General features: G+C 35.5%; 1 long non-coding RNA gene across 1 annotated transcript in view; it reads left to right on the top strand.

Annotated features, from left to right (window-relative positions):
- Positions 1–19,702, top strand: part of LOC137855978 (uncharacterized) — an 80,008-nt gene extending 60,306 nt beyond the window's left edge. Inside the window, exons 3-5 of the long non-coding RNA XR_011096109.1 lie at positions 18,575–18,650; positions 19,414–19,508; positions 19,637–19,702. This is a non-coding gene — a long non-coding RNA (uncharacterized lncRNA). The remainder of the gene's footprint in view (positions 1–18,574; positions 18,651–19,413; positions 19,509–19,636) is intronic.
- The last annotated feature ends 935 nt before the right edge of the window (positions 19,703–20,637 follow it).

The following is a 20,637-nucleotide window of genomic DNA, read 5'->3' as shown; positions in this document are numbered from 1 at the left end:
TAAAGAGAGAATTGGGAACTACTGCAATATAAACTCCTGAATGAATTAAATAAGTAATGAGTAACGAACATCTTCTGTCTTTATTTGTTGTAATTAATTCTTGAGAGAAATTGTTAGTTGGCTGGAGAATTTAAGCAAATCTCATACCCATTTTCTGTGCTAGAAGCAGTGTTTCAACTGAGAATAACTTTTGGCACCACAGATGTTTGGAATAGGTTAAAAGTATGAACCATTCAAATCAAACAAAAGTTCTATGGGTTTGCTTAACACATGATAGGCGTTTTTTAACCTGGGAAGGATTTTAGGAGTCCTGTAAGGACTCCATTAGGTTCTGTAAGAACTTAATGGAAATGTGTCACTGTACACTGTCATATGTTACAACATGTGGGCATATGTCACGTCTTGTTAGTGTATCAAAAGTTAAGGTTCCAGAAAAAAATATCTAGTTAATTTTGTAAGAGTATTATTCACAGAGAGCTGCATATAAATATTCTGGACAAGCAAATCTGACTCATTAGAAGTCATAATCCCAGCAGGCAGAAGAATGGGAGATATCTGGGAGAGGAAGCTCCATTAATCAGAATCTATGTTTAGTTTAGGCACTTCCTAATACAGACATAGGCAAATATTTACTGCTCAATAAAAGATTTTTAAGCAAAAGTATATAGGTACCTACGGATACCAACTGACATACATTTTTTGTTTGTTTTTGTTTTCAGATTTTGAGTATTGAACTACTGAAGTTAGTTCCCCAAATCTATCTAAGGTAGTTGTTAGGTACCATAATTTGTTTAGGAAATGAAGCTAATATGGCCCCAGTCTAAGGTATTTAGGCATTTGAATCCTATTTTTTCATTGAGACTTAGGTACTGAAGCACCTTTAAAGATCTGATCCTAACTGACTCATTTTGACACGATACAGAGCTGTCAGTACAGCAGGAAATTAAACTGAGTTCTCCAGAGGCTCCTGCTAAGTCCAGGATCTTCCCTATGCAGCTCTGAGATGAACTCTCTCTACCCATGAGATTAGCCAGATCTAGATATGTAAGAAGGTAATGGTATTTGTATTATGAAAAAATACATAGCAATTTTGAATACAAAATGTTGTTCTTCAAATCAAGAATGCATGTGGTAAAATTAGTCCATGCCTGTGAGAGTTTAATTCATGATTTTCAAGTGCTCTAAAGGAGTTAGGCACTTATCGTTGAATTTCAATGAGATTTGAGCAGCCAGCAGAAACCCTTAAGTTTCTTCGAAATCCCCATGTCAAAATCTTAAATAAATAAATAAAGTAAAAATAAAAAAAAAGTGCAGCAGCTGTGAGTAAAACCTGTCAGAGGTGTGGGAGGTGGAACTGACCAAGATGGAAGTGAAGGTGTTTTTGTGGCATGGACAAGACAAGTCTATTAGAAATAATTAGAAATTCACAGTTACAGATTTCATTTTGTAGTGGCTACGAACACCTGAGTGTTCAGCTGTGACTGATCTCTCACTTGCCATTCTATAGCAGCCCAGACACATGCCACAAACAGCAGTGGGAACCTTGCTGTTGATTTAAGTGACAGAAGGTGCTGAACCTTAGTCTGGGAATAATTCCTGGGATATTTAGTATGCTGAAGCTCCTGCCTCTGCCTGGGTTACTTCTGTGTGGAAGCAGGGATGAAAATCTAGCTTTGCTAAGCTGTACCTGCATCTTGTACTGGTACAGTAATGGCGCATGCAACTGGATTTGGGAACTTGGATGAATTATTTGGTTTTGTGCTTGCATGTAGTCCTTCCAATCTTCCTTTTGGTCTTCTGTGGATTAATTAGTTTGTATGTTATACTGTATAGTTATATGGCACATGCTGTTGCTGGGATAGGTTGTCGGGCTGTGTGAAGGTTTGGGAGAGAGCAGCCTTTGAGCAGATGTAGCTGAGTATGGCAGCTCTCTATAGGCATCTACAGAGGCATAACTAAAGTTTTTCCTAACATGTCCTTTCTTAAGGATCAGGATCAATAAGATACGTGTGCAAATGTTCTGGGAGCCCAGAGCATAGTTTTGGGGGTGAAGAGAATGAGTCTGTGCTGCTGAACTGAGCCTGCTGCAGGCAGGGACGGGGATAATCCAGGGCTGTCTGACTTCAGCATCAGGTCAGGAATTAGAGGACTTGCTGGAGAAGGTCATTAGAGAAAACCCAGGCAGTCTGGGTGTAATAAACAACAAAGCTTTAAATCCAGAGGACCCCATTAACACTCAATGTGTCTTTAAAAGTATTAAGGCCTAACAACACCACAGACTGCTTTGTATTTTAGCTGTAAGATGCTCAGGAGTATTAGCTCTAAAGCCAGCATGGGAATGTGCCATGTGTTAAAGATTATCCTACTGTTTGTAACAATCAACCACTCCTTCCCAGCCTGTTTTCCCTTAGATATCTCCCATGTAATGCAGGCCAATTTTGAAACAAATACAGTGACCATGACAATGAAGGCATGAAAGACGCCTGGAGTTTGGTGTTCTGAAGGGAAGCAAAACCAAACAATGTATACCCTGTGTAAGGCAAAATAGTAAGTTATTGACTAATATATATCTTAATTCTTAAAGTTCAACATCTTATACTAGAAAACATACATAATACTTTTTAAAAATATAAATTTAAAAATAAAATTAAAATGGAAGACATTTGGCTCCCGGTATAATGAAATGAGATATTTTGACATTTATAGAAATTGCTTACACTTATAAAATGATATTCCTTCTAAACTTGCTTGATTTGTGTAGCATCTAATTTTCCAGAGATATGAGTAGTATGTCAGCATATTCCACTGAAATGTCAGAGAATCATATTAAAAATAATAAATAACATATTTACAAACATAAGCATCTGAAACAAAGTACAAATAATATAATAATAAATGACACCTAATGGTAGCTTTTTTGACACTATGTAAAGTAACAGCCAAATATTGTTTACTGCTCTGTGAATTTACCATTAGGTGAAAAAAACAATTTTATAATCATCGCAAACTTTTTGGAAGGAAGCTAAACTTTTCAATAACTGTTTTAAAACAATAGAATGGGCTCATTCACCATGAGCTAAAATATAGTTTTCATCTTTACAATCATTAAAGTTTGTCAAGTTGCAGGGCAGTCATTTAAATATGAGTCCTATCTAGGAAGGATGCTGAGAATAAAATTATTTAGTATTATAGACTGGAAGAGTATAATAAAATCTGTAATAATCACATTTTTTGATAAAATGAGGTTTTCATATTTGTATTATGACTATATTTTAAAACTGAAAGTCCCACATAACCTGGGAGCAGGCTTGCAGGTCAAGCACAAGCATGACTGCTGAGCTTTCCTTGTCCCAGGTTACCCCGTATCTTCTTACTTCAGAGCTTCTGGAAGCTTCTTCTGATGCTGAAATTAGCAAGTCTATGGGTTGGGTGTAGCTGTGGTGCAAGTTGGGGGAGTTGTGAACAGCCATATGCAAACATGCCCTAGAGCTCCACTGAGCCCACCAGGGCCAGGTTGTGGGTGTCCCTCTGTGTCTTTGGCTCATGTTTTTGCAAAAATATCCAAGAAAAGAGATCACATTTCCTGTGTTGTGGAGAATATAAATCAAAATTCAGAACGTGACTGCGTCTGCAAAACTCTGATTTCTCAGCAGTGGTGACTTGTGCCTTCTCTATAGTATTGGTTACAGCAGTATCTGTGCAGTTCTTTTGCAACTCTTCTCTTAATAATAGTTTGAAATAATAGTCCAAATCATTTGACATGATGGAACAAGGCAGCTTACCAGAGCAGAAAGGGTCAGAAAATATCTAAAATGTATTTAGTGAGAAAATGCTACTTCACCAAGCCTGAAGTTTTTCATCCAAATCACCTCAATAAACATTGCTTTTGAATGGTGATAGTCAATAAACAACTGTTCATAAGACAGCAACAGGGAAGAGCAAGTAAGAATATTTGTACATGGTACTTATCTTAAATTCCAGTTACATATCTGTAAGAGGTGAAGAGCTGTAGTACATTGGCCTTTTTACATCTGCTGGTATGCACTCATATCACGGCTGGGTGGAGAATGTGTCATAGGTAGCTCGGGAAGGGAAGGGAAGTGGTTTGGCAGAGTGCGCTTTCTCTGCTCCAGTGCTCAGAATAGCATCAGGGCAAATCTGTGGATGACTAAATTTCTAGGGGAGTACTGGAAACACCGAGGTAACTAATGTCACCTTTGTCCGCCCCCTCTTTCCTATTCTTTGTGCTGGGAAGAGACAGAAGGAATTTAGGCACAGGGCTGTGGAGTACGCCTTGTTTTGTAATTGCTTTTCTGACGAAAAAGCTGCTAGTGACAGAAATCATAAGAATTTCTATTTTTACATTTTTTTTTTGATAGTAGCTGCTAATGTATTGGTAACCATCTGGAGAGGATTAAGGAAGCCTCATTGTAGGTATCAACCCCTAAAATGGACCAGTTCTGATATTTTTTTTTTAATGCTTTTCCACTCTATTATTGGTTACAACAATACTAATTCCTAGACTAGTGGGATTATACAACTTTCAATTTAACTAACTGTGTCAGAATTCAAGGACTACATTTGTTATAACCATAATGTTATATTTAATTAAAGGCATTGCTATTGTGATCCTTAACACTATGGATTAGTATTAGTCTCTCGGATAAAATGAAGCACACTAATTGTAAGCTGATTTACTGGTTGTCTTCATGCAAGTAGATGGCACTGCTATTTACACCAAATGCGGTCAAGTATCCTTTTAATACAGACATGGATTACACACATTAAGCACAAGACAACATAATCCAAAAGCACACTAAAATGTAACAGAAAGCTTGACAAAATCTAAACCAGCTGTTATGTGGCTACAAATTACTTCTGCAGGCTCTCCAAAGAGTTTCAGTGAAATAAGTGGAATGATAAAGAACAAGGCAAGGGAAAAAAATAACACAAGGCTTCAGAATAATGGCAGTGAGTGACAAATTAACATATTTGAAGCTATGGGAGAGAGAGGTTTCTGTGTGAGCATTTCCTTATTAAAAAAAAAAAAAAAAAAATTGATAAAAGCCTAATAGTAGTGTAAATGCAAAGTTTTCTGTAACCCTATATCTGATTTATTTTTTTCCCTTTGCTCAAAGTCTTTTGATGAAGCCATTTCATGTAAATACATATACAGGGTGTGAATGTTGACATTCACAGAGGAAATCTTGTTTTCATTTTTCCTGTTGCCTTTGGAACCATGATCAAGTATCCATTTAATCACTCATACTCATTCTGGTTTTCCATTTTTTCTTTTGCTTGTAAGAAAACCTGATGCCAATGGCTAGCAAAATTTAAGACCTCCAGGTAAAGGAATTTTAGGATTCCAGAAACTTGGTATCACTATAGCTTTTCTTCACTCATGTTTTATTTGTAATCTGAAAAATATACAGCCTTTCCTGTAGCTTTTGTTTACTATTCTTGCAGCTTTTTCCCTATATTTTTAGTTTTCTTCTTGGCTCTGCCACATATATGATGGTATCAATTGGTGGGAAAAAAAAAAAAAAGTCTGTAAGTGATGATCTGTAGGAGGGGTATTCATTAAAAAAAAATCTGTATTTTCAGTGGCCAGTTCTGGAGTCACGGCCACGAAGCATAGGGATAAGAAAGGTTATGTTTTACACTTATCAGTGTTTTAAGAAACCTAGTAATAACTCTAGGTGAAAAGGTTTACACTTTCAAAGGTCAGGTTATTAGAATCAATATGCATATTGAAATCATTATCAATGAAAAGACTAGATGACTGGAGTCAGCATTTCCCAGCCTTCGTAAGACGTCAGCTTTAAAATCAGAAAAACAAATCAAAATTAAACAAGTACAAAAGTAAAAAGAAATGACAACAAAAAAAGAAAACCTAGACATGTTTCTGCTAACAAACAAGCAAAAAATGAAAGATAAGAAGAAAAATAAACTAACAGATTATTTCTTTGAGTGAAAGAGTTAGTTACATGACAGAGTAGGAACTTTTTTTTTTTTTCTCTTTATTGGGCTTTAGCTAGGTAAAAACTGTTTTTAAAGATGTGAAGAATTACTTTGAATTACTTTTTCTTCCCTTGTGCTATGATGGCACTGAGAGACCAAGGTATCCCTTTTTTCTGGACAGGTATATTACTGTACCTCATAGGAAGTTGTGTCTTTGTTAACAAACTCATTAATATTTGCAAAATACTTTGACATCTTCAGATTAAGTGATTATAAGTAGTCTCATTAGTTATGGTGGCTATAACATATAACATATAACTCCTGCTGGAATGATACGATCTTACTTTCAAAATAAAATTTTAAGATACTTCCTGTTAGTATAAAGCATAAGGATGAGAGTTGAAAGCAACTTTCTATTATTAATACCCTATTAATACCCTACTAGTGTTATTGATTATTTTTATCACTATCTTCCTTGTTAGTTTTTGCCCTTATGTATATTTTCCTTATGAAAATACTATAGACCTATTTCCTCTTGCAGAAAGTGGAAAATCAGGCATTCAGATACCAGGACCTTACGCTTGAGGACCATAAATAGATCTGTTTGGAGGGATAGTTGTTCTTCTGTAGGTAAGGAATAAACATGATAATGGATCTTCTTAATTATTACACTGCAAACTCAAATGTCTCAAAGGCATTGTGACAAGACTGCTGCCCCTTATCTTTCAGCCAGCATCTCAAGTTAGTCTTGGTCTTACAGAGATCAAGAGCAACTCTGGCTTTTTTTTTAAATTAATTATTTTATTTATGATTTGACCTGAAAAGACTGCCTCAAATCATCAGAAGTATGCTAGACAACTTGATTTTGACCTGTAGATGATATCGCAGTTAGCAGACTTTATTGCATCCCCATTTTTATTTTAATTTTAATTCTCTACTGAGAAGTGCTGAGTAGAAGACATGAACTATACTTCGTTTAGTGAAAACTCTTGTGTTTATTGCATTTATTTCTGCAATTCATTCTGCAATTCATTTAGTTTTAGTGAAACTGATTCTGTCCTGCAGAAACAAGGAATGTTTTTTTTTTTTTTTTCTGGAAATGCTGTTTTTCTCCCTCCACAAAGCTCTGAAATCTTACATAAGATCTTGGAAGGGTTATGCAGTTGTTGGCTACTACCTGTATTGCAAAGTAACTTATTAGGACCTCAGGATACAGTTCTTAGCCCTAAACCCCCTTCCTGCCTTCCTACCCCCCCCCCCAAAAAAAAAAAAAAAAAAAAAAAGGAAAAAAAAAAGAAAGTGAATCCTTGATACTAAGAGGACTTGTAAATGGGTTGAGTTTAAAAATATCATCTAGATTTCAGAGTTCTTTGGCACTGCCCCATTAGCAAGAGCTATGCTCCTATCCTTTTTTCTTTATTCTTAAAAGTGAGCTTTCTCCTCTTCTCCCTCTGGCTTAAGATGAGCAGCTGCAAACTTGTTCCATTTTTCTGCCACTGATCTATTTGTCCCTGCTTTACATGGATGCTTTAAGCAATTAAAAAATAATAATAAAAATTACAAATCCAAATAGACCAGAGGTCATAACATGAATCATAGGAATTAAGGAATATCAAATTTTAACCTTCTAATGGAAAAAAAAAATAGTTTTTTCTTTCCTACTTTTGACTAAGAATTCTGGCAAATGTTTTATTTAGCTACAATTAAAAACAGAAATCTCTCTCCATTCAGTGTAAAGTGACTGTGGATAATGCTTCTCCGTGTCTCATGATGATCTGTGAAACAAGTATAATTTTTGTTTCAGTGAGTCAGTTATTAGGTCTTCTACTGATTAAAGATTTCTACACAAAACTGAACTTTTTAAAGGAAAAATGTACTTTACATTATTATACAACATAGTATTCATGCAAAATTTATCTGACATCTGATGTTCTAGGTAAAAAAAAAAAAAAATATATATATATATATATACACACCATTTCCTTACTACTATATTGCTTTCAAAAGTATTTTCAGATAAAATGTCAGGACATAGTGAAATCCATCAAATAAAATGAAGTTGATAGAATGCTTGCACTTTTTGATATGTTAATATGCTTTCACCCATACATAGCTCTGAACTCTCTTAAGATGGAAATAACCATGTGCCAGCAGTAAAAAGAGGGATTAGTAGGGTCTCTAAACATGATAAAGGGTTTTCTGTAACAGATGCACAATGAAAATAGTCAAGAAAAAATTAATATATTTATAGTTTTCATTAAAGGAAAAAAAAAATCTGACCCCAAATGGTCTACATAGTATGTGGTAGCTGTAGACAAATATACAATATAACTGAGATTTGTACAGATTGTACATTTCTTTTTGTATGGGCTATGTGTAGTATTAGATACCTCAGATGGATTCACAGTTTATACAGTTACTGGTGCTCCTCATCAGATGCTTTGGAGGTGTAGGTATTCCTCTGTCCCTTACTTTCTGTGATGCTGAAGTCTTATTACCCTGCACTAAAAGCCTAAGGGAGAGATTCCATTTTGAAAGAACCACTTCCTTCTAGTAACTCAATCTCCAACAAGATTCGTACAAAAGATAAATTGTCAGATAATCAGAGATGCTTCTTTTGTAAAATTCCACAAGAACAGTGGGCAAATAATCCACTGGAAGATAAAACACCTATTACCAGCACAAAGTGTAAGTCCCTCTAAGCAAGGTTTTGCCTGTGTGAATGACCGATACCATCTGGAAGCAGAAGATTGACAAGCTAGAAGGCAGTTAAAGATAACAACAGGGCACCTGAGAATCACTGAGGGAATTTATCACTGTCACAGTGTGTGATAAGTAGCACACTGCAAGTGTTTGGGGTTTTTTATTCTCATACATTTTAAGTCTCTGAACTGGTTTCATGCACATCTGAAGCAATAGAGAGCAATGGGTATTTTTCTTGTACTGCAATCCTACTGATTTGAAATATATCTAATTATTGCAGTTTCATTTTATATAGCTAAACAAATACAGTTCACACAAATTGCTATCGTTACTATTGTTTAAACCATTGGAAAGAGAGATTATAATTTAAAGTATGCAAGCTCTTTGCAGTCAAACTTAATTTTAACACATTCTTGCTAACACCAATACAGACAGCATATTTTATTTCTGATTGATCTTATTTTCATGAAAGGAAGCAGCTGTATTATTTTTATTTCTTTAAGTTAAGATTTATGTTAAAATTTTAATGAAAGTAAATTGTAAAGGAGGCAGAAAAATAAAGAAGCATAGTCACCGTCTACTGATGAGAAAATATACAACAAAATATAGGCACTGCAGGTGAAATGCATCCATATGCAAAAAACTGATTCATGATCTGGGTGTTCATTTAATCCCACCTCAGCTCTCAAAATAGAGCATGGTGGGAGTTGTGATACATGAAGTGGCAGATTGAAGATATGGCTGTGAACAAATTGTGAACTCCGTGCTGCTTGGTGAATCCTGCTTTGTTTCGTGTTGTCTATTTTGTATCCTCATCTCGACTTTAAGTGCTGCCTTGATATCGTATTACTTCTTTTGTAGCTTTAATTGTATTCCATTAAGTAGCAGGGACTTGATGCTCAGTGGAAAATATGAGAACAGAAGATAAAATACTGAAGAATAATAAATGTAAAGGCACTCTCCCCCATGGGGGCACTTCTTTTCTGTTAGCATGTTCATTGATATGAATGTTTCTTGGGCTGGTGCTGAAGGAAGACAGGTAGAAAAAAAATCCCTGAATGTGCACAGCTAAAACAGGAGAAAATAAATATCTTAAATGTAACCTAATTTTAAGGAAGTTTAATGAAGGCAGTTTTTTTTGTTTGTTTGTTTGTTGTTTTTTTTTTTTTTTTTCTTCCTGGGCCCTGATACCAAGTTGGGATAGTCTGTGATTCTGTATCTATAAGTCATAGCACTGGGGCAAGAATAGGGCTGTCAAGAAAGAGGTTATTCCAAGCCTTCCATGACTTTTCTCTTGAATATCTGTAGCTTTTACTGCATTTTAACCCAGGAGTATTTTGTGTAAGCAATCCCTTGCTTGGATGGTTTGTGTCACTAGTTTCAGTGCTGTAATGAACAGCCCTTTTATCCATGAGCCCTGCATGGATGCTTGAGCCCTGTGAGAGAGAGCATGTACCTCCTGCCCTCTTCTACCAACTCTGCCACACTTGAGTATATTTCCTTTCTATACTACGATGCTGCATTTCTTTCCCCTTCTTGCTCACAGACCTTATTACTGGAGCCTTTGCTGTCCCTCCTCAGTCTTGGGGAGAATTCAAAGAGCTGGAAGTCTCTTTGCCAACAGAGGATGGTGTGTAGCACCCTTCAGGGGAGAATTTACAACCTGTAAATCCAGACTGAAGTGCACTTGATAATGCTAGAAGGCCGTTGTTGTTTGCATTGAGGGGCTGTGTACATATTCATATTAGATAAGTACTTCAGAGAAGTTTGCTGTCATATTTCAACTTGCTGTAGCTGAACAGAGATTTTAAAAAGGTTTTTAAGTTGCTGATATTTGAAACAGCAGAAGGCATTCCTGGTTCCAGAGAAATCTGAACATGTTGTCTAACCTTTCATTACTCCAATCCTGTGACATACCTAAACAAAATCAACCTGTTTAATATTATCTGTAATATGTAGATTTCAGTATCATCACCCTAATATTATTTCCAGAACAAGATACCTGCAATGCTTTCATTTAACCTGTTTCTTCCTCTCCCCCTACCTTGAAAACCCTCAATTATGAGAAAGTTTCAGCCTGAAAAGTTTGTCTGGCTAGTTAAAATAAATGCAATGGGATCTAAAGGCAGGTAATGTTACATACCCAGCCAAGAGAAGTAGTGCCTATGTGCTAGATGTTCACAGTATGGAAGCTTATGTGAGAAGCATTGGATATATTTTGTGATTTTTCTTCCCTTGTCCTAAATAAATTAATGCTAACCATAGTCTCTTATAGTCATATACCATACAAGATCCCATACTGTTAAAGTCTTTGGTCAGTTCTACATTATATATACTGTGTCTGATAGTACTTGGTATTTGAAGAATTAGGGGATAATTATATCAGTTTTCTTCTTGACCTTAAATGCCTTGTAGAGCTGCTTTTCAAGTTTGGAAGCAAAGGCCGTAACGAGACAAGAGAAAACTGGATATTATTACTTTCCTGTGAGCTCTGTATGATTGTCAATTAAGGGGAATATATATGTAATGGCTTCCAGTTATATCAATTTGTGCAGAATTCCTGAAAAAATGAGAGTAGAACACAGGGCGTCCCCTACAATGAAATGTAAGAGACAGAATGGGGGAGATGAAAATGAAGGAAGAGAGAAAGTCCGGAAAAGACCTAAAGCATCACTCTGACCACAAAGGAATGGAGTACAAAAATCTAGACTGCTTTCAGCAGAGAGCTCAGGCACTGGGACAGAATTGTATTAGAAACAATGACATTCCTAAAATCTTCTTCCTTTGACTAAAAATCAAGTCATTTTGATATAGGGCTTTGATTATTTAGATATTAATTGAATACAGTTTGCTCCAAGGAAGAAAAAGAAATCTTCCTAACCTATGTTTTCCATCATCTTTTACCTCTGCATTCTGGTCTGTGAGCCATCCTATCTATTTTATTATAGGAATTTAGTTTTTAAATCTTTATTTTTCATGTTTAATAATCTGAAATGGAGGAAAATGTAACTTGAAACTCTATGTCCTAGTGAGCAGAATCATAGCTGATCAGGAAGAATTTTGCAGTTTTCTGTTAAAATTTTTGGATGATATTCATTTTCTTCATCATGTACATCTACATGATGCAGAAAGAAGTGGTACAACATTTATAATAAGTAAGTGTTTGCGATTCATAAGCATTTTCAAAAGCATCCCTGACACATTGGGCAGCAGATTCATCTCTGTAGGAGGTCTGGTTCTCAGGCTGTCTCATTTTAGATCTAACTTGGGTCCCTGCAATTCTGTGAAGATTACTTGTTGTTTGTGGCAAAGGCTGGTGTCACCATCAGAGGTGAGCTGTCAGCATCCATGGTGGTGGAAAAAAGCTGATGGCCTGTCTCTCTCATATGTTTAGCTATTAATGTTGTTGAGAGAATCAGAGATCTTTAGAGAACACACAGCTTCGATTGTGGGATTCTGGAAGGCCAGAAAGGTTTCCTTGAAATAAGTTTATGGAGGAGTGGCCCATGTTCAAACAATAGCTTGGACATAATCATCAAATCAGGAAGTCCTAGAGAGGGATCTGGGGAGGGAAAGGTCACACAAGCTAACTGGGTAGCAGCAGAGGCAGGACCAGGACACAGAGGACCAGCCTAGTGCTCTGCCCATCCACCTTCCAGGTGGGTACAGCCCATAGTGAGTATGTCAGAGACTGTGAGGGAAGGGTGTCCTTCCCTGCAGGAAGGCCTTCAGCAGTGTGGATTTGCATGGGAAATGGGAGTGAGTTGTATTGTGCTGAATTTGATCTGTATGTTACTCTCTGTATGAATCCTCTGCTTGTTGTGTCAAGGGTAGGAAGTTCTTTAGTCCGATATCATTCAAAAAAACTTATTTAATTGCTTTTATTACTGTTTATTATTATTTTATTATATATATATATATATATATATATTTGCCTATTTCTGTGCTTTGGTTGCATGCCCTGTCTGGCTTGAACAGCCCAAATGAGCAAAACGTGACTCTCCTGCCTACCAAGGTTATCGGTGTGTTTCTCAGACAGTGCAGACTTCCTAGTGTTTTAAAACACTGATTTTCCTCAAAATGTTATTTGTTCTAAGGAGAAATGTGTTAGATTTCTCTTTTACACATTATCTTCTGTTTTCTTTCTCGATCACAGTGATGGTTTTCACACGGACATATTTAGTCTTTTGTGTTTTTTCGTGTGTGCAGGACATGCTTTTCTGAGGGTAGTTTGTGTTTACTTGAAGCAGTTTTGGAAGTAGTTACTTCTATGAAATGGGAAACCAGGTATGTGAATAACACCATAAAAAATGAAGAGAATTACGTAGACCTGAAGAGGACAGAAGAGTGAAGAAATGTGAGTAAAAGTCAATGTAACCATTATTGGAAAAGAATTATCCAGCCAGTTCTTTTTTGTGTCAAATGAAACAATGAAATGATAAAGGTAGGATGATTATGGTAATTTATCCCTCTAACTATCATTTAAATAAGATAGTTCCTAAAATTCACAGATTAAGGGCTTCTTCCTCTATATTTCAGAAACTGCTTCTTGTGTGTGTGTGTGAATGGTTCCATTGCTTTCAGTAATCAAATATGAGTATAGACGGTGTAATCTATTGGTACCTAGATGATGTCATGTTTTGAAGTATTTCATATACAACAAAAATAACAATCCCACAGTATTTGAGTTCAAGAAATAAACATAATCCACTGTATCAGAGCATCATTAGAAGCATATATACCAAGGGTGTACCTTACAAAAAACTTGCACTTTTTCCCTAACAATGTAATGTTATGACTTTTTGTTAGATTTTCTTATTTTGAATGACTTACTAATGACTTTAAAAATGTATGGCTACTTGAAACTCATACAAGAATAATTTGAGACATCATGTCCTGTTAAATTTTCTGTCTTCTGACGAATCATCTTCTCCCCTACTATAATTCTTTTGGATGCACAATCTGCTTTTGTTTATTAGTCAGAAGGTGAAAAAACTTGTAGTACCAAAAATATATAGTTCCTTACAAGTGATATAAATCTTAGTTTTCCTTCCTAGTTATGAAAGGGCAAATTAAGAGTAATTCCAGTGACGACAGTTGTGACACATTTAAAGCTGACGTAATTGCTAGACAAATTACGTCTGTAATATATTTCAGAGACACTGAGTGCTGAGGAGCTATGGAGGTAAGCATAATAATCACATGACCACTTGACTCTGTTCTTGGTCCTTATAAAGCTCACAGAAGTGACTTAGTACATTTTTCTTCTATTGTGCTTACTCAGCCTAATACTTCTCACTCACTGTAGGGTCTCCTAGGAGGTCTGGATGCCCTGGTGAGAGGGGTTCAGCAGGGCTCCACTTCATCTCCCTTCTTGCCACTCCCTCACAGTTAGCACCCACCTGAGGCCACCCTCCTCTGTCCCATGACATGGTGGCAGCCACATAACTGCAGTCCTCTGCCACAGGGCACTGGCGCGTTGCCTGCCCCTCAGGAAGCCCTGAATCCTTAACGGATTTCTAATGTACTGTTTTCATGTTGCACGGAGATAGCTATGGTGAAAGACCATTAAACACATATATAATATGACAGAACAACACAATACTCTGACTCAATCCAAGACGATACATCGTACGTGACATATCTTCAGGGGCTCCTAGAAAATGATGCAATGGTGTCAAGACTGGCTGCTTTTCACTTTATCTAACAAAAGCAGCACGTTTGTAGCTCTAACTAGGAAAGAGGTGTCAGCTTTACCAAGATTCATTAGCTGTGGTAGGACTGTTTTGTTAGGCAAGTATTTACAAGCCTGCAGCTGCAGTTGTGTCTGGCTCTGCTTGCATTGCTGAAACAGTGTAATGAAGCCAAGGAAGTCTACATAAATTACTTTGGCCAACACATCCTTGTAGAGTAAAAAATAAATTGAATTGTTCCTTCTGCTGAATAATAATAATAATAGTCTTTCATATACAAAATACTACAAAGAAATGTGTGCTGCTAAAAAAAATGTAAACCTTAAACATAAAGTGGTAAATGCAACCTTATTCTCTATGTTTAGTCCAGTTCAGATTAAAGAGGCATCACAAAGGAGACCAACAAGATATTTTTCTTGCTGGCATTGTTTCTAGTAAAATCATCACAGGCAAAGACAAGAGATATATGTGCTGATGGGAGAGACAGCCACTTTGCATGACAATGAGGTCATTAAAGCATGAATTCTGAGATGCAGGGGACTGCAGACATGGAGAATAAGTGTCCTTTTTCCAGCTGGTGATCATCTCCCCAGAGGTCCGACGGGTAGCATAGTTTAGCATGGTTTTATGCTCCAAACACATTGTTTGGTAATGGGTTGCAGATACAAAGACTGTTAGCACACTTCAAAAGCCCTGGATTCCTTTGAAACAAAATAAAAATGAATATGCTCCTGAGCACAGGGAAGCTTTGCTCGTAGGAAACAAACAGTTTCTTTTTCAAATATTTTGAGCACTGAAACAGTGAAAACAACTAGGAATGCCTATCTGAAGGTCAATATTCAGACTTAGTGTGCAGAGTTTCTACTACTGGAATCTCACCCACCACGATTAACATGATTTTCTTTCTCTGAGGTAGTGATGGAGCAATGAACAAGACCATTAGAGAATGAAGACTTAAGAAAATAGCAGGGTCAATAGTAATATATAGATCAAACCAATTTTCCTGGCAAACGCTCTTAGCATTTAAAAGTAAAATAATATAAATTTGTGAAAAGAAATATAATAAAGAATCCCTAAAAATCAATCCTGCAGAAAATAATAGCATTAATAAAAAAATATTCAGAAAGTTGTCCTATAAAGTTGAATTTAAGTTAGAATTATTCTGAGAAATCAAACCCAAGTAACCAAAACTAAACAGAGGCACAGTGAAAGAAATTATACACTAACTTTTACAGTTTGTTTAAATGTAATCTGGATAAAAATTAACATTGCCCAACTTCTAGCCTCACATATTCAGCTAAACTAAAGCTTTCTTTGTTCTCATTCCATCTATTTTCTGCAGCAATTTTGCTCTCCCAGTATTAAGCAGAATCACGGTAACTATTTGTCAGGGTCAGTTCATAAATCGTCTATGTTGATATGCACAAGTATTTGAAAATCCTGTTTTCTCACCCCAGTGCTAGAATGCTTTTTCTCCACATAATTTTTTGGACCCCATTTATATAGTCCAGTAAAATCAAAGGGACATTTCAAGATTTTGGGGGGAATTTGAGGCTAATATTTCATGGTCAGGGCTTTAGTCAATATGTAGTATCCACAGCTTAGATATATTTCAGATCCTTTAAATATATTCAGACCAAATTTGATGCTGGCATTAAGAATTTCTGCGTTACATTTGGGTTACTTTTCCAGTTTCATACATGGGTTTGGTACATTTTAGATATACTCTAAGATAAATCAAGCAGCCATATTAACAAATATGTGCATTTTGAATAAAATAAAATGAAAAAAAAGAACAAAACCTTAACGTTCAGTAACATGAATGCTAGCATGAAATTTGATTGATCAGTTTATGTGTTTTGCCAATAGGTGGTGCTACTATTTTTACATTCAATACTAATCTGTTGCAACACATCCCATCTGCTCAGATATTAATGAACATGGAATAGTTTGCTTTTTAAAATAGTGTTTTTCAGAGTAAAATGACACATTAATATTTTATAACTGTAATGATAAATAAAAGCAGATAAAACAGATTTAGAAAACATTTTTTTTTTTCATAGTAAAAGTTTGAAGAAGTAGTTAGGTGGAAAGATAACGAAAAATACACCTGTGTCTGATTTTGTTTGTATGCATCCCACCTGTGCTTTTGCTGTAGATTTTTGTGTGAAATATATTTTTGTATCAGGAGAAATATGATACAAAACAGTCAAAAGACTATAATGGGAAAGACGGTAAAATAGGTATGTATCCAAAATTAGAATTCATTGGTTTCATTTTGATTTTGTTATCCAGCAGTGCAAAATACAAAACTGTTAATTTTATACTATAGAATTTGACATTTTTCCCTGTCAGATTTGAAAAGAAGATAGATGTCTGGGTACTTTGTAACACAAGAACAGACAGATGTTCATTTCAGTGGTTTCATAAATACAGTTTTCCTATTGAGCCTTCTATTACTCAGTAGATTCATAGGCTATGTCTGTAATATGCAAAAAGTAACTAGTATCAGAGGTGTCACATGCCATTTGGGGGCTTTATTACCAGGTACCTGCCAGATTGCAAGGACCCTTAAGGTGAAAATAAAGTTTCAGATGCAACAGTTATACCTAAACCAGTTGCTGCTCTGTGATACTGTGGTATCACAGGCTCATTACACTCAATTTTGGAGAGGTTTTGTGAGAGTTGAGGACAGCAGAGGGTACAGGAGAGCCCTTCTGATGGCTGCCCATGCATGTTGGGTTCTGTAATCGTGTGCTGAGCATCTCCGGCAACCCCAGTTGTGTTCTGTGCAGATAGGCACTATCATTAAGGTTGGACTTAGACAATCTTAGTGGTCTTTTCCAACCTAAATGATTCTGAATCTATCTGCAGCAAAAATACAGCATTTAGTAGACAGTGCACATATGAGTTGTGTCTACTGAAGTTCAGTAAAAACAGATGCTTCTGAGATGTTTATTCTGCGAAGTCTCCCTTTCAAGCATTTGGCTCAGTGTAGCATGGCTCTAAAATTACAGCCACAGTGCTACTGGAGATAAACAGACAGCTTTTGACACCTTTATTTATCTTCAGAGTAGGTACAGGCATAATTATTTATTATTACTTTTCAGAAACCTATTTTGTATTTATTTGCTACTCATTCACACACCATACCTGAACAGTCATCTAGAGAATGACTCTAAAAAGGCGGTGAACAAAAAAAAAAAAGGAAAAAAAAAAGAAAAAAAGAGTAAAGGTAGTGTCAATGGGCACAGGCTTGTTTTCTTGTTCTTCCACTGTGTGTGTGCCTATGTGTGTAAACACACATAGTAAAAATAAATAGTTTTAGCAAATAGTAACAGGGAATAACTTCACCAATTGTTATGGATTGTTATGGATTATTTTATAAGTAATCTCTTATATTTGTTTCATTATCATATTAGTATAAGGAAAAAGTATACATTGGATCAAGTCATGCAACTAATAAAGTTAGAGGAGAGGCAAAAAAAAGAAAGGAGGACCATTTCCATTACCATTTCTTAGACCAGGATATGAATGAGATTTAATAAAAGCAGGTATTTGGTTTGGTAAAGAAGCGATAGCAAAGCATGTCCATCTGACTGTGGGAAGCCAGGAATATAAAATTAATATTCAATCTTAGCCTATTTTTTTTCTCTCTAACCCTACATTTAAATTATTTTAAATGACTTTTATCTCTAAATAATAGCTCCATGCAGAATTGCAAAAGCCTTGTCCTACACACTGATGCTCATGATATAAGCATCATTAAACAAATTAATTTAAAATTTTATGTCTGTGTCATTATCACTCCTGAATGAAAAGTGGATCAATGAGAAAATATTTCTTTAAGTCTAAATATTATTTCCTGAAGACTAAATGGCACGTACTGGGCTGATTTTGAATGCTCTAAGCATGAAGCATGAACATCATCCAACAGATTAATAAAGGAATTCAGATAATATAGGCTTTTAAAATTGTCAGTTTGTAAACATTACATCAGGAAATACAAAGCAGAAAGTCTGATAAACCTATAGCTCATCAAATAAATTTCATGTGAATGCATCAGTAATGAGAGGCTGGATTCAAATGCTGGTAAAAATTTTATATGAAAACCAGAGGTCAGAGTTGATAGCTAAAATTAAATACTTTTTTTTTTTCGTTATGAATTTAATGAATTGCTTTTATATATTGGTTTTATTATGTTATACTGCTTTTAGAAAATATTCTACGTGGAACATAATGTTAAGAGATGCTGCTTTGTAGTCTTCAACTTCCTTATGGTGGAAGAAGAAGGTGAGTGCAAAATTTTATATATATATATACATATATGGATAAATTGTATTTATTGTGCTGGTTGGTTGTAGGAGAAACTCTTGTTAAAAATATTGCAGAAGTTTGGAGATACAGCTTTGATAATCCATTTGATGTGAGCTGGCTGTTGCTTTCAAGGCAAAAATATATTTTGCCTTGAAATAAACACTTGGATGAGACATCAGCTCACAAACCTTGTAGTCGTGTTTCCCAAATTTCCAAATGAACAGAACAGGTAAATAAACTTAATTTCCTACTTGAAAATCATTTTCCATCTGACATAGTATAGACATGAATCCAGACTGTTATGGTTAGCTTAAATGTACTTCTGCAGAAGGTGTGAGTTGGGACAGGGGACTTTGTCCCCCAGTACAGACAGAAGGAGAGGTTTCTGCTTGCTCTTCCTTGAGATCCCATAGTAATGAGGCTCTGAAATTTGACATTATGATGAAATGCAGGAAACTTAACAGTGCTGAAGAGGTAGAAGTTCAGAGGGTAGGTTTGATGTAATTTTACTTATGCCTATTATAAACAGCTGGATGAAAAGAAGAATTTGTGGTGTCTCTCTTGTCATCCGGCGTGTTGAGCAAAAGGCTGAAAGTTATTATTGAATTTCATTCCCTACAGAACCCCTTGAAGGACATAATATAAATGTCACTGACTCCTTTTAAATCAACATAGCTTCTTGACTTCACTGAAGTCAAGTTGATTTACACCGGCCGATAATTTGGCTGTTTCTTAAAAGCAGGAATTGTGAAATCTAATGCTTGGTGGCCTCAGCCCAGCACTATTGGAAATCATCATGACTCTTTCCATTGACTTTATTAGGCAATGGCTCTGGTGAGTTATTACCAAGTGTTTTGTCTTGCAATGTACTGGATAACAATCAATAGCGCTCCATGGTACAGACAGAAAGCTTGCTATTATGAGAAAGATTTACCATTTTCACCATCATACAAAACTTGCAGATTTCCAGATGTGTGGTGACTCTTTACATCTTCTAAGTCACCCATCTAGTTGACAGCAAGAAAAGGTAACTCCTTTTTCTCCTGGTGATCAGTGGGAAATGCTGTAATTACACATTTCAATTATGAAATGTATTTGAATATAAATAATATAAATACTATATATATATATATATATATATGTGCACTAGATAAACATACCTTTTCTCTCAGTTTCCATAATTATAGAATGAGATTGATATTGTAATTTTTTTCATTAATATAATTGAAATAATATAATACTGCCTTAGTGTCTGTAGACTTCTTTATTTTTGTACTTTGCATTTTACTAGGCTGACCTAGGCTGACAATATTAAGTAGACCAGTTTCTTAAAATCTTAGAACATTTTCAGTCTTAACTTCAGTTGTCTTCCATAGTTCTAAGGGGGAGCTGGGATTTCAGTTCACAGAGATTATTGCCTCTTAAAACAAAAGATAAAGCCTAACTTTACCAAGAGATATTTAGCTTTGGCCGATGGATTAAAATACAAGGAAATATGCAGTAAAACCTAAAACAGATAAAATGTGTGTATTTTTTGTTTTTTATTTATTGATATTTTATGTTTTTATTGTTTTTGTTCATTACGTGAATTTGACCTCTGAGCATGCAAGCATACACTGAGGGAAATTCCTTAGAAATAGGCACATTGGTCTTCTGGTTTGTTTCAGTTTCTCAATTTTTTGAGGGAACGCAAAAGACATTGACTGTATGAACTTCTTAGTTCCTTTAAAGACTACTGTTCTGACAAAGCTTGAGAGCCAGAATCATTATTTTATTCATGAAGAAAAATCAATGTGTCATAGAGATAGGGTGGATTTTTTATAAAAATCTTTGTGACCGTAATGAAAAAGTTATTATTCCTTAAATGGAATAATAACTTTAAAAAAAAAAAAAAAAAAAAAAAAGAATAGTATAATTTGAATATAATTCTAGTAGTTTCTTTAGGTGTGCTTGCAGTTCACAA

The sequence above is a fragment of the Anas acuta genome, chromosome 4 (assembly GCF_963932015.1).
Source record: "Anas acuta chromosome 4, bAnaAcu1.1, whole genome shotgun sequence".
Classification (NCBI taxonomy): domain Eukaryota; kingdom Metazoa; phylum Chordata; class Aves; order Anseriformes; family Anatidae; genus Anas; species Anas acuta.
The sequence above is the reverse complement of the archived record's forward strand: the minus strand, read 5'-3'. Positions and strand labels throughout refer to the sequence as shown.